The 13,257-nt window shown below is 43.8% G+C and overlaps 1 non-coding gene across 1 annotated transcript; it reads right to left on the bottom strand.

Moving 5' to 3' along the window:
• Positions 1-264: 264 nt before the first annotated feature.
• On the bottom strand, positions 265-402 carry LOC114810755. Its single transcript, XR_003758450.1, has one exon. It is a non-coding gene; the product is annotated as a small nucleolar RNA SNORA7 (small nucleolar RNA).
• Positions 403-13,257: the final 12,855 nt, after the last annotated feature.

Genomic DNA, 13,257 nt, shown 5'->3' on the forward strand with positions numbered 1-13,257 from the left:
AACCCAGCAGGGAAAACTGGCCAACTCATTGTATACGTAATATACTGATTTTGTTGTCTTATGTTGTCAAATTGTGTGCAACGCCCTAGACGCATCTCTCCCAGAATGCCCCACTTTCATCTGCAATCATTCTGGTAGCATATCCATAGAGTTTTCTTGATAGAAATATGGAAGTGGTTTACCATTACCTCCTTCCGCGCGGTAAACGCGTCTCTGCCCTCGACTCTCTCCCGTGCCACTGCTGCCCAGCACAGGTGAGTTTGGACTTGGAGCAGGTTGCCTTCCACTTGCTAGCCACTGCCCAAGCTAGGAATGGAATGAGTAGGCCTCTGCTTGACTCTCCCTCTTGTAGTTGTGACTGGTAGAGTGCTGAAAACTCTCCAGGTGCAACCCTGAGAGGAATGTACAGGTAGGAAGAAAATGAGTGATGCCTATGAATTGATAGCCCGACTCTGCCCCTTGTCAGCTGTGTGACTGTGGGCAAGTCACTTCACTTCTCTGTGCCTCAGTTCCCTCATCTGTAAAATGGGGGTGAAGACTGAGCCTCACGTGGGACAACCTCATTCCCCTGTATCTACCCCAGCGCTTAGAAGAGTGCTCTGCACGAAGTAAGCGTTTAACAAATACCAACATTATTAATTGATATCCATAATCTCTCTGGAAGGCTGTAATACGAACCAAGTGTTTAGATGAACGACTTTTCGACTTCCTCTGTGGAATGTGGTGGAGATGTAATCTAGGAATGCTTTCTGAAGAAGGTGCAACTCTAGGAAGACTTTGAAGATGACAGTTTTGAGGGAGAAGATTTAAAGGGTGAGGGCATTCGAGGCCCAGGGTGAGGCATGAGCAATGAGCCAGAGATGAACGTGCCATAGAGAAGGGCAATAAGAAGCTTAATTTGGGATGCCGTGAGCCTCGGTTGGGAGAGGGACCGTGTCCAATCTGAATACCTTATATCCACCCCAGCACTTAGTTAAGTGCTTACTTTGTACCAAATACTTTTATATTATTAGTTTTGTTATTATGATTGGATTTACTTGGAATTGGAATTAATATTGTTCATGAAGATTAAGCAGGGGTGAAGAAAGCACACAGTTATGAAGAGCTTTGAAAGCCTTGATTCTCCTTTTCTATTTGGAAAGAAATCCTGGCTATCAGCCTTCTTAACTTTTAAGATACTACAGAATCTCCAGTATCTTAAAAAATAAATTAGATATGAGCAGGCAGTTATAGATGATGTAACCAAATAGTTAAGCCTCTAAAAATAGCAATTTTCGTGGTGTCATCAGTAAAATCACGGCACCTATTTCTGAGGTTAACATAAGTGAGTGTGAGCTAGGTGTGGGCAGGGATTATGTTTCTCTCTTGCTGTATTGTACTTTCCCAATTGCTTAGTACAGTGCTCTCTAGAAAGAGCTCAATAAACATGAACTCAAATACAAATGAATGAAATAGACCTATGGATGTCAAAGTGAAGAGGACGAAGAGTTCAGGGCGCGACACTACAATTGAATGTTACAGTTCAGTCATATTTATTGAGCGCTTTCTGTGTGCAGAGCACTATACTTAGCACTTGGGAGAGTACAATATAACAAAAAACAGATGCATTCCCTGCCCACAATGAGCTCAAGTTGTTTCCATCTCTTGCCAAGTACAATGCCCACAACATGATTCATTTTGGGGAAGCAGTCCAATTTTCATTTTTCACCTTCAAAAAAGATCTTTAGTAGAAGGGAAAATTACACTTGGGAAATTAGTCGTACTTTATAGTCAAGATGTCCAGTTACAGTAAAGCTGAGGATGAGACTGTATATATGTCATTGAGAGAGAATCTCTTGCACCCTAGCAAATTCTTTCCCAGAAATGTAGGAGGATGCTGCTTCTGGCTCTTTCTCAGTTAAGCTCCCAACTTTCTCAGTGTGCAGTGAATCACCGGGTGTTTTGGTTTGTGTGTTTATTCAGAAGTGGAGAAGGCTCACCCCTTCCTCCACTCCGAATATAGCTTTAAATCAATCAACTGTATTTATTATTATGTGCAGAATACTGTACTAAGTGCTTGGGAGAGTACAATACAACAGAATTAGCCGACACATTCCCTGCCCATAATGAGCTTACAGTAGAGGGGAGGCAAACATGAATGTGAACAATATATAATTTAAAGACAAGTACATGAGTGCTGTGGGGTTGGATATGGGGCAAATACCAAATGTCCAAAGGTCATAGATCCAAGTGAATAGATGCTGCAGAAGGGTGAGCGAGATGGGGAAAAGAGGGCTTAATCAGGGAAGGCTTCTCAGAGGAATTGTGACCTTAATAGCCTGCAGCACCCGAGCAAGGAGCTGATATCCTCCTCCAAACTTGGGAAAACATTGCCTTGGCCCCCGTGGCTTTTTGGAAGGTCAGAGAGACTCATCAAGGAATGATGCCCTGCCAATCCCTCACCATTTTCCCTCTGTGGACCTGTGTCTACTTTCCTGGCTTGTTGTGAATGTTGGTCTAATCTTCTTCTTTGTTCCATCCCCACCCCAAGTTTGTCCTGGCTCTGTGTGAAGCTGGCACCTCTGGACCAGGTTTTTTAAGGAAGCCTCATCTGTGTTTATTGAGCATTGTCCTGGATGCCTACTGTTTCCCCAGCTCCATACGAGGCAATGTATAATTTTATATCTATAATATCTATAATTCTATTTATTTTCATGACATTGATGCCTGTCTACTTGTTTTGTTTTGTTGTCTGTCTCCCCCTTCTAGACCATGAGCCCATTGTTGGGTAGGGATTGTCTTTATCTGTTGCCAAATTGTACTTTCCAAGCGCTTAGTACAGTGCTCTGCACACAGTAACCACTCAAATATGAATGAATGAACTTGGGAGAGTTGAATAAATGGCGTAGTGGATAGAGCCCAGGCCTGAGGGTCAGAAGGTCATGGGTTCTAATTCTGGCTCCTCCACTTGTCTGCTGTGTGACCTTGGACAAGTCGCTTCACTTCTCTGAGCCTCAGTTACCTCATCTTTAAAATGGGCATTGACCTTGAGCCCCATGTAGGACAGGGACTGTGTCCAACCCGATTTGCTTGTATGCATCTCAGTGCTTATTACAGTGCCTCGCACATAGTAAGCATTTAACAAACACTTCTTGTTGTTGTTATTACATAATACCTGCCCTTGAGCTTATAGTCTTATGGAGGTAGTTGGAAACAGGAAAATCTGGCAACAAAAGTAGAGAAAAATAAAATCAGTAATGGTATTTGTATGCAGTACAGTGTACTGAGTGCTTTGAGTACAGTAGGTGGGCGCAGTTCCTGCCCCCAGATAGCTATGTCTATTTATTCAAGCCATTCATTCAATCATATTTATTGAGCACATACTATGTGTACTTGGAAAGTACAATTCAGTAATAGAGACAATCCCTGCCCACAAGGGGCTTACAGTCTGGGGGGGGGGGGGGTAGACTGACATCAAAACAAGTAAACAGGCATCAATATAAGTGGAACACAAAAGTGCTGTGGGGCTGGGGTGGGTGGGGGGAGAGCAAAGGGAGCGAGTCGAGGTGATGCGGAAGGGAAGAGAAGCTGAGAAAAAGGGGGACTTAGTCTGGGAAGGCCTCCTGGAGGAGGTGTGCTTTCCGTAGGGCTTTGAAGGAAGAGTGATTGGCAGATTTGAGGAGGGAGGGCATTCCAGTCCAGAGGCAGGATGTGGGCCAGAGGACCGTGGCGAGGCAGGTGAGATGGAGGCGCAATGAGAAGGTTAGCACTAGAAGAGCAGAGTATGCAGGCTGGGATGTAGAAGGAAAGAAGGGAGGTGAGGTAAGAAGGGGCAAGGTGATGGAGATCTTTGAAGCCAGTAGTGAGGAGTTTTTCTTTGGTATGGAGGTTGATAGGCAACCCCTGGAGACTTGTGAGAATGGGGGTGACATGCCCTGAGCGTTCTGAGGAAATATAATCCGGGCCGCAGAGTGAAATATGGACGGAAGTGGAGAGAGGCAGGAGGTTGGGAGGTCAGAAAGGAGACTGATGCAGTAATCCAGTTGGGATAGGATGAGTGATGTCTAGTACGGGAGACAGACATTAAAGTATAAATAGGGGAAGTGGCAGAATTTAAGGATATGCACATAGTGCTGTGGAACTGGAGCGAGTAAAGTGACTAAAACTCACATACACAAGTGTCTATTAGAATGTAAGCTCCTTGAAGACAGGGATTGGGTCTTCCAAGTCTATTGTGTAATGTACTCCATAAATACCATTGGTAGATTTGTTACTGGTAGTTAATAAAATTATCTGATCAAGGAGCTATCAAGATGAAGGAATAGACAGGAAGGCCTCTCGAAGGTTTGGATCTCTACTTAGGAGGGCTTGGGAGTGGAGTATTAGCAAATAATATATTCTATTAGAACAAAATATTAAAAAAAAAACACCACAGGATTCTGCCATGTGATTAATGTATTAAATTATATTCACTGTGGAAGTAGTCAATCATAAAAAATATATGACGATGGTATTTAAGGGCTTACTGGATGACAAGCACTGGGATAGACATAAAATCTTCAGATTGGACAGAGTCCCTGTCCCACATAAGACTCACAGTCTAAATAGAGTCAGATCTAATCCCTATTTTACAAATGAGGAAACTGAGAGGCAGAGAAATTGTGACTTGCCCAAGGTCACACAGCCGACATGTGGTGGGTCCAAGATTAGAACCCAGATCCCAGCTTCCATGCCCTTGTCCTTAGGCCATGTTGCTCTCCCTAGTCACTATTGAAAGACTGGAAAGGGTTTACCTGGATTTACCTCTCTGCCATTTCCCCAGCTGTTTGGGGTTAGCTTAAGAAAATGTGCCTCGAATCAGGCTGTTTCAGGTCACGAAATAGAATCAACAACTTGTCAAGGGCTGTATCTGATACAACCGCACACCAGCGTCTAGCTGGTTCCCTTTCAGTGCCTATATCGAGTTGCAAACAAGCCGGTTTTAGACTAGCTCAGCTTTCATTTTTTTATTTCTTTTAAAGGTCATGGAAGCTGAAGGTTAAAAAAGCAACAGCAAGAAAACATTGCAGTTTCAAGATAAGCGTGAAACCGGGGGAACGGGATTTCAGCAAGGAGACACTGATAACACTGGAAATGCCGAATACCAGGATGTAGGTTTCAGAATGCTGACTCTGGAGCGGAGAAACCTCAGGGCTTTCCCGCTTCTGAATTTTGAGTCATGCTATCATTGGACATTGAGCTGCTTAGGTAACAGAATAGGGTGTCAAAATTTGGACACTGGAAGCTGATATGTTTATCGTTGTTTTCAGACTTTGTAAAACCTAGCCGATTCATTCAATAGTATCTATTGAGCGCTTACTATGTGCAGAGCACCGTACTAAGCGCTTGGCATGTACAAATCGGTAACAAATAGAGACAGCTGATCTCTATGCAGTCTCTTCTCGTGTGTGTCTAAGTTGGTTATGGGGAGGGAATATCACTGTTGTAGTGTGCTTTCCCAACTGCTCAGTACAGTGCTCTGCACACAGTAAGTGCTCAGCAGATATGATTGCATATGTGTGCGCACTCCTCTAGAACTTCTAATAAGTCCTAAATGATGCAGTTTAGGAGTTTGGATGGCCCCTGTAGCCTGATTCGGAAAAATAATGCGTGAGACGCAGCATGGCCTAGTGGAAAGGGCACAGGCCTGAGAATCAGAGGTCCTGCGTTCTAGTCCCAGGTCCATGACCTGTGTGACCTTGGGCAAGTCACTTCTCTGTCCTTTAGTCCCCTCATCTGTGAAATGGGGATTAGGACTGTGAATCCTGGGTGCAACGGGAATGGAATCCAACCTAATTATATTAAATCTACCCCAGGGTTGATTACAGTGCTTGGCACATAGTAAACATTTAAAATACCATTTTAAAAGATGGTATTTACTGAGACCTTTGTGCAGAATATTATTTCAGAGGAGAAGCTTGTCACGACAGGGTATGTGTCTGTTATATTGCACTCTCCCAAGCGTTTAGTACAGGGCTCTGCACACAGTAAGCACTCAAAGTTCAATGAATGAATGGAGAAACATATGCTTATTCCTGCATCCAGCTATTCCTTCATGGCTGTGTTGAGACTGTAAGCCCGTCAAACGGCAGGGACTGTCTCTATCTGTTGCCGACTTGTTCATTCCAAGCGCTTAGTACAGTGCTCTGCACATAGTAAGCGCTCAATAAATACTATTGAATGAATGAAAAGAATACTGCATATCCTTGTCCTAGCCGATTGACAATGGATCAGTCAGGGCATTCCCAACTCTGAATCATTTATGCCATCATCGATATCTCAATCTTAAACTCTTCAGGGAAGTCAGATTGACCCAGGAATCGCAGGAGTCTGATCCACTGATAGTGGCAAATAGTCTGTAAGGCCATATAATAGTGATTATGATATTTGTTAAGCACTTACTATGTGTTAAACGCCGTTCTAGGCACTAGGGTAGATACAAGTTAATCAGGTTGGACACAGTCCCTGTCCCACATGGGGCTCACAGTCTTCATCCCCATTTTACAGATGAGGTAAAGTGAAGTGATTTGCCTAAAATCGCACAGCAGGCAAGTGGCTGAGTCAGGATTAGAACCCAGGTCCTTCAGACTCCCTGGCTAGTGCTCTATGTGAAACCTAGTGGAAAGAGCATGGGCTTGGGAATCAGAAGACGTGGATTCTAATCCTGGCTTTGCCACTTGTCTGCCGTGTGCCCTTGGGCAAGCCACTTCACTTCTCTATGCCTCGGTTACCTCATCCGTAAAATGGGGATTAAGACTGTAAGCCCACGTGGGTTTAGCATGATTCTACCCCAGCGCTTAGAACAGTGTTTGGCACATAGTAAGCCCTTAACAAATACCATCATTATTATTGTTATTAGGCCATGCTGCTTCCCTGTTTAGCAGATTTGGTGCCGCCCCTTGTACTGTTCCTGAATCTCATGAGTTGCAAATGTACCATACCACCCTATAATCTAAGACTTCCAGTTACAAAATACCTCAGTAGCTATTGCACTCAGATATTTCACCTTTCTTCAAGTCATTCATTCAATCGTATTTATTGAGCGCTTACTCTGTGCAGAGCACTGTACTAAGTGCTTGGAATGTACAATGTGGCAACAGATACAGTCTCTGCCCAACGACGGGCTCATAGTTTAATCAGGGGAGACAGCAGAGCAAAACAGAACAAAACAAAAACAAGACAACGTTATCGAGATAAATAAAATCAAGGGGCTGTACCCCTCATTAACAAAATAAATAGGGTAATAAATAATATATACAAATGAGGATAGAGCTGCTCCAGAGGGAGGGGAGGAGAAGGCTAGCAGAGGGAAAGGGGTTCAGCTGAGGGGAGGGGAAATGGGAAGGGGGAGGAGCAGAGGGTGGAAGGGGAGAAGAAGGAAAGGGGGGGATCAGTCTGGGAAGGCTTCTTGGAGGAGGTGAGCTCTCAGTAGGAGGTGAGCTCTCCATGCTTCTTGAACATGGAGGTGTGCGGGGAGCAATAAGATAGTTGTGGGCAGGGAATGTCTACCAACTCTAGACTGTAAGCTCATTGTGGGCAGGGAATGTAATAATAATTTTAGTATTTGTTAAGCACTAACTGGCGTAGACACTATGCTAAACACTGGGGTGGATACAAGTAACTCAGGTTGGACACAGCCCTGTCCCATGTGGGGCTCACAGTCTCAATCCCCATTTTATAGATGAGGGAACTGAGGCCCAGAGAAGTGAAGTGACTTGCCCAAGGTCACCCAGTAGGCAAGTGGCAGAGCTGGGTTTAGAACCCATGACCTTCTGACTCCCAGGCCCCTGCTCTATCCACTATGTCATACTGCTTCTCTAACGTGTCTGTTTATTGTTGTATTGTACTCTCCCACGTGCTTAATACCGTGTTCTGCACATAGCGTGGCTTAGCGTAAAGAGCACGGGCTTGAGAGTCAGAGGTCGTGGGTTTTAATCCCAGCTTTGCCATTTGTCTGTTGTGTGACCTTGGGCAAGTCACTTAACTTCTCCTCATCTGTAAAAATGGGGATTAAAAAATGCGAGCCCCATGTGGGAAAAACTGATTATACTGTATCTACCCCAGCGCGTAGAACAGTGCTCAGCACGTAGTAAGCACTTAACAAATACCATAATTAGTAGTAGTAATCGCTCAATAAATACGATTGAGTGAATGAATGAACTTTCTTATTTTGAGGGTTCCCAAGCCCTTAGTATGGTGCTCTGCACACAGTAAGCACTCGATAAATACGAATGAGTTTTCAGCTCCTGCAGTGATTCCTCAGTGTTCCAATATGTCCAAGAGCTCATTTAACTGTTTAAACAGGGTCTCCACTTGATGTTTGTAAGCTTCGGGCATGCTGTCAGAGCTCCCCCCTTCACTTTAAGTGTGTTGTGGGCAGGGATTGTATCTGTTTACTATTATATTGTACACTCCCAAGTGCTTTGTACAGTGCTCTGCACGCAGTAAACGCTCAAATACAAGTGAATGAACGAATGAATCCAAGGCACTCTGCCATTATTCATGGTTCTGATTGAGTGACTTTCTCAAACTGGGACGTGTGCACATGGGAGGCCTTTTTTTTTTCTATGTCTCAGGTAGAAAAGAGACTAAAAGTTTTGTCTTGAGGAATAATGAAATAGTGTCGTCTCCTCGTTCTTATTGCCTCATCTGTAGTGAGACCAAACACCTATTCCTAGGGATGACTCAGAGGATCACAGAATATCTTAAAAAAAAAAAATGGGTCAGAGTTAATAGCTTCATCGCACTTTGAATAGCCTTGGATGATCCCTAACTTGATTTATAAGCTATGATAGAGATTTCTGGAAGCGTCACTCTGAATCATGAATCACTACCAGGTGCTTGTATAATTGTTTTGCTGTAGCTAGAATTTTATCTCTAATTTGATCATCAGTAGTATTTATTGAGTGCTTACTGTATGAAGAGCACTGAACTAAGGAGTTGGGGAAAGGACAATACAGCAGAGTTGGTATCAATTGTAGCTGAGCACTTATTGTGTGCCAAGCACTGTATAAGCACTAGGGAGAGGGAGTACTGTATAACAGAGCTGGTAGACATGTTCCCTGCCCACAACAAGCTTAGATTCTAGTTTGATGCAAGTGATTTAAGAAGCGGCATAGTGTAGTGAATAGAGCATGGACCTGGGAATCAAAAGGACCTGGTTTCTAATTCTGGTTCTGCCACTTGTCTGCTGTGTGACCTTGGAAAAGTCATTAACTTCTCTGTGCCTGTTACCTCATCTGTAAAATGGGGATTTAAACCGTGAGCTCCGTAGGGACAGAGACTGAGGCCAACCTGATTAGCCAGCGCATAGTAAGCGCTTAACAAATATCATTTAAAAAAAAAAAAAAAAAGGGAATTGTCTGTGACCTCACCTAGCCATGTTCAGCGCTTTGGGCCTGGGATAGAATGTCACAGAGAAATGCCCACTTGCTATTGGGGATTTCTTGTTCCGATATTACTACAGGTTAAAATAGAAGGCCGCCAGTTAGTTTAGTTAACTTCATTCTATCTTAGATTAACTGGCTGAAGTACGGAGTGAATCTAAGCCGAGAAGTATCTAATAGAGGCCTATCTTGCTCTCGGTTAAGTTGAGAGACACTGGGAAGCAGGAAGACGGTAGGATCCTGGTTCAGGAAAAGATCTTGAGCAAGAAACCGCATTATAACCTCTAGGACTTTATATTCAAATGATAAAAGACACCTAATGTCCAAACATACCTGTACCTTAGTGAAATATTGTATACCCCGTCTCAATGGGAGAATCCCGGTGTTCCTGGAATTGAGCAAATCCATATCCCTGTTCGAACATGTCCTTAGAAAGCGGGGAAGGAAAAGACCTACCTGAAAACCTTCTCTAAGAAATACAGAAGAAGCATAGCTTTTTTGGAAAGCGCACAGGCCTAAGAATCAAGGGACTTGGGTTCTAATCCTGGCTCTGCCACTTGTCTGCTGTGGAAACTTGGGTAAGTCACTTCATTTTTACCTCATCGGTAAAATGGGGATTAAAAACTGTGAGCCCCATGTGGGACGTGCACTGTGTCCAACCTGATTATCTGGTACCTACTCCAGGACTTAATACAGTGCCTGGCACATAGTAAGTGCTTAACAAATACCATTCTTTTTAAAGCCTCTTCCAGGAAGCTTTCACAAAATGATCCCCGTTTAAGTAGTTTAGTCGGGAAGGTGGGGCTGGAGGTGAGGCCAGTAAGGTCATGGGATGGCTTTTTCAGTGTGAGAGGGGTTGAAGCTTGTTTCAAGGTAGTGATGATGATGGTGCTATTTAGTGCTGGGATATATACAATATAACCAGATCAATTACAGTCCTTGACTCTTAGGCTATGGTGATGGGGAGGACAGTACGTGGCACATAGTAAGCACTTAACCAATACTTTTAATATTTATTATTCTGAGGCACAGAAGTCAAGTAGGTTACCCAAGGCCACCCAGCAGGCAAGTGGCAGAAACTGAATTAGAACCTGAGTCTCCTCACCGCAGAGTGGCACAGTGGATAGAGCACGGGTCTAGAAGTCAGAAGGTCACAGGCTCTAATCCCGACTCCTGCCGTGTGACCTTGGGCAAGTTACTTCACTTCTCTGCGCCTCAGGTACTTCATCTGTAAAATGGGGATTGGCCCTGTGAGCCCCATGTGGGACAGAGACTGCGTCCAACCCTATTTGCTTGTATCCACCCCAGCGCTTAGTACAGTGCCTGACACATAGTAAGCACTTAAATACCATTATTATTATTATCATGAGGAAAATGATGAAGCTGGCAGTGGAAGTGGGGAGGAGTGATTCACCTCCAACCCTGTGCTCAGCAACACGGTGAATCTGCCCCATCATTATGGGATCCCGCAGACTACAATAATGGGGTCTGGCAGACTCTGGAAGGTTCTCAGAGGAGTATCTGAAAGTGAAGACATTTTTAGTTTTGTAAGTTCCCTTTACAAAGAGCTTACAAGTGTAGACTCCTTGTAGGCAGGGAACATGTCTACCCAATCTGTTGTACTCTCCCAAGCACTTAGCACAGTGAGACAGTACTTCATACACTGTGCTCAAATACAGTTGAAAAGTGAGAAAATCTCTCTCCCTCCTCAGGTCATATTCATCCATCTAACCCTGGGCGTAGTACAGTGCTTGGCTCCTAGTAAGTGTGTGGTCATCATTGTCATCCTCTTCTATAGGAAAGATTGTGTTCACGTAACTATTTGACAGCATCATGGCTTAGTGGAAAGAGCACAGGCTTGGGAGTCAGAGTTTGTAGGTTCTAATCCTGACTCCTCCTCTTGTCTGTTGTGTGACTTTGGCTAAGTCACTTAACCTCTCTGCGCCTCAATTACCTCATCTGCAAAATGGGGATTAAGACTGTGAGCCCCACGTGGAACAATCTGATTACCTTGTATCTACCCCAGCACTTAGAACAGTGTTTGGCACATAGAACTCAACAAATGCCATAATTATTATTATCATTCTAGACCTCTTGGCAATGTACAGGGATTATAGTGGTGATGGAGAAGTTATGATATTAAATGTGTAAACAGTAGGTCAGAATACAAACAGATTTAATGCAAATCTCAAGTGGACAGTCTTAAAAGTCTTCAAAACCCAGAGCATTAAACTCTAAAAGTTAAAGTCAATGTGTTCCTGAAATTCTTCCCCCAGGCAAATAACTTCTTTTATTGTGGATCAGAAGCAATCCGTTCCCATCACCCAATACGCCAGGGTGGTCTTGAGTCTATTAAAGCTGAGGATCAATTTCAAATGTACAGACAATATTTAACGCACCCTGTGAATCTCTCGAGGTTCAACGCGTGGCATCTATCTTCAGATACCAAGCAGGTACTGTCATCTCCATTACACAGATAAAGAAACTGAGGTAAACAAAATTAAGCTACTTCCCAGCCCCATTGTAAACCTGTGTAATAATATTAATTGTGGTATTTGTTAAGCTCTTACTATGTGCCAGGCACTGTACTAAGCGCCGGGGTGGACACAGTCCCTGTTCCATATGGGGCTAACAATCTCAATTCTCCTTTTACAGATGAATAACTTATCTGTACAAAGCTCAGATGATCTCACTCTAGCGCAAATCATCAGGCCGTGCTGTTTCTTCTGGCTGCTATTTGTAATTACTAGGTAAATCCAAGTAATTAAAGCGCCCTGTCTCCTCTAAGGCAGAATCCATATAAAGAGACAGTGTGGATTTGTGAAAAGAACCGAAGTCTGTAAACTGAGACTTGGGTTCTGGTCCCAGCTGTAATAGTATTAAGCAGTTACTGTGTTTAGAGGATGGTACAGGGGAGCAGCATGGCTTAACAATACCCCACTATTATTATTATCACCCTCTGTGTAAGAATTTTATTGCACCAATGTTTTACTGCCCTGGAGATACCTTGGTAGAAAATGAAAATCATTTTCAAGAAGTAACCTGACCTTTGTCTCTGGATGACATAGGGGACTGTGAGCCCGTCATAGGACAGGGATTGTCTCTATCTGTTGCCGAATTGTACATTCCAAGCGCTTAGTACAGTGCTCTGCACATAGTAAGCGCTCAATAAATACTATTGAACGAATAGGGGATAGAGCACAGGCCTGGAAGTCGGAAGGACCTGGGTTCTAATCCCAGCTCTGTCGCATGTCTGCTGTGTGACCTGGGTGAGTCACTTCTCTGTGCCTCAGTGACCTCATCTGTAAAATGGGGATTAAGAGTGTGAGCCCCAAGTGGGACAGGGACTCTGTCCAACCTGATCAATTTATCTACCTCAGCACTTAAAACAGTGGTTGGCTTAGTGGAAAGAACCCGGGCTTGGGAGTCAGAGGACGTGGGTTCTAATCCCAGCTCTGCCACTTGTCAGCTCCATGACTCTGGGTAAGTCATTCAACTTCTCTATGCCTCAGCTACCTCATCTGTAAAATGGGGATTAAGACTGTGAGCGCCACGGGAGACAACCTGATAATCTTGTATTTATTCCAGCACCTAGAACAGTGCTTGGTACATAGTAAGTGCTTAACAAATACCATCATTATTATCATCATCACTATCATCGGGCACTAGATTGTTAGGGGGAGGGAGTGGGTCTGCTAATTGTGTTTGTATTGTACTACCTTAAGCAGTTAGTACAGTGCTCTGTAGATAGTAAGCACTCAATAAACACCATTGATTGACTAGGATCAGTGTTGAGAAGCAGCGTGGGTTTTGGAGTCAGGGGTCATGAGTTCAAATCCCAGCTCTGCCACTT

The sequence above is a fragment of the Ornithorhynchus anatinus genome, chromosome 3 (assembly GCF_004115215.2).
Source record: "Ornithorhynchus anatinus isolate Pmale09 chromosome 3, mOrnAna1.pri.v4, whole genome shotgun sequence".
In the NCBI taxonomy this organism is placed as follows: Eukaryota; Metazoa; Chordata; class Mammalia; order Monotremata; family Ornithorhynchidae; genus Ornithorhynchus; species Ornithorhynchus anatinus.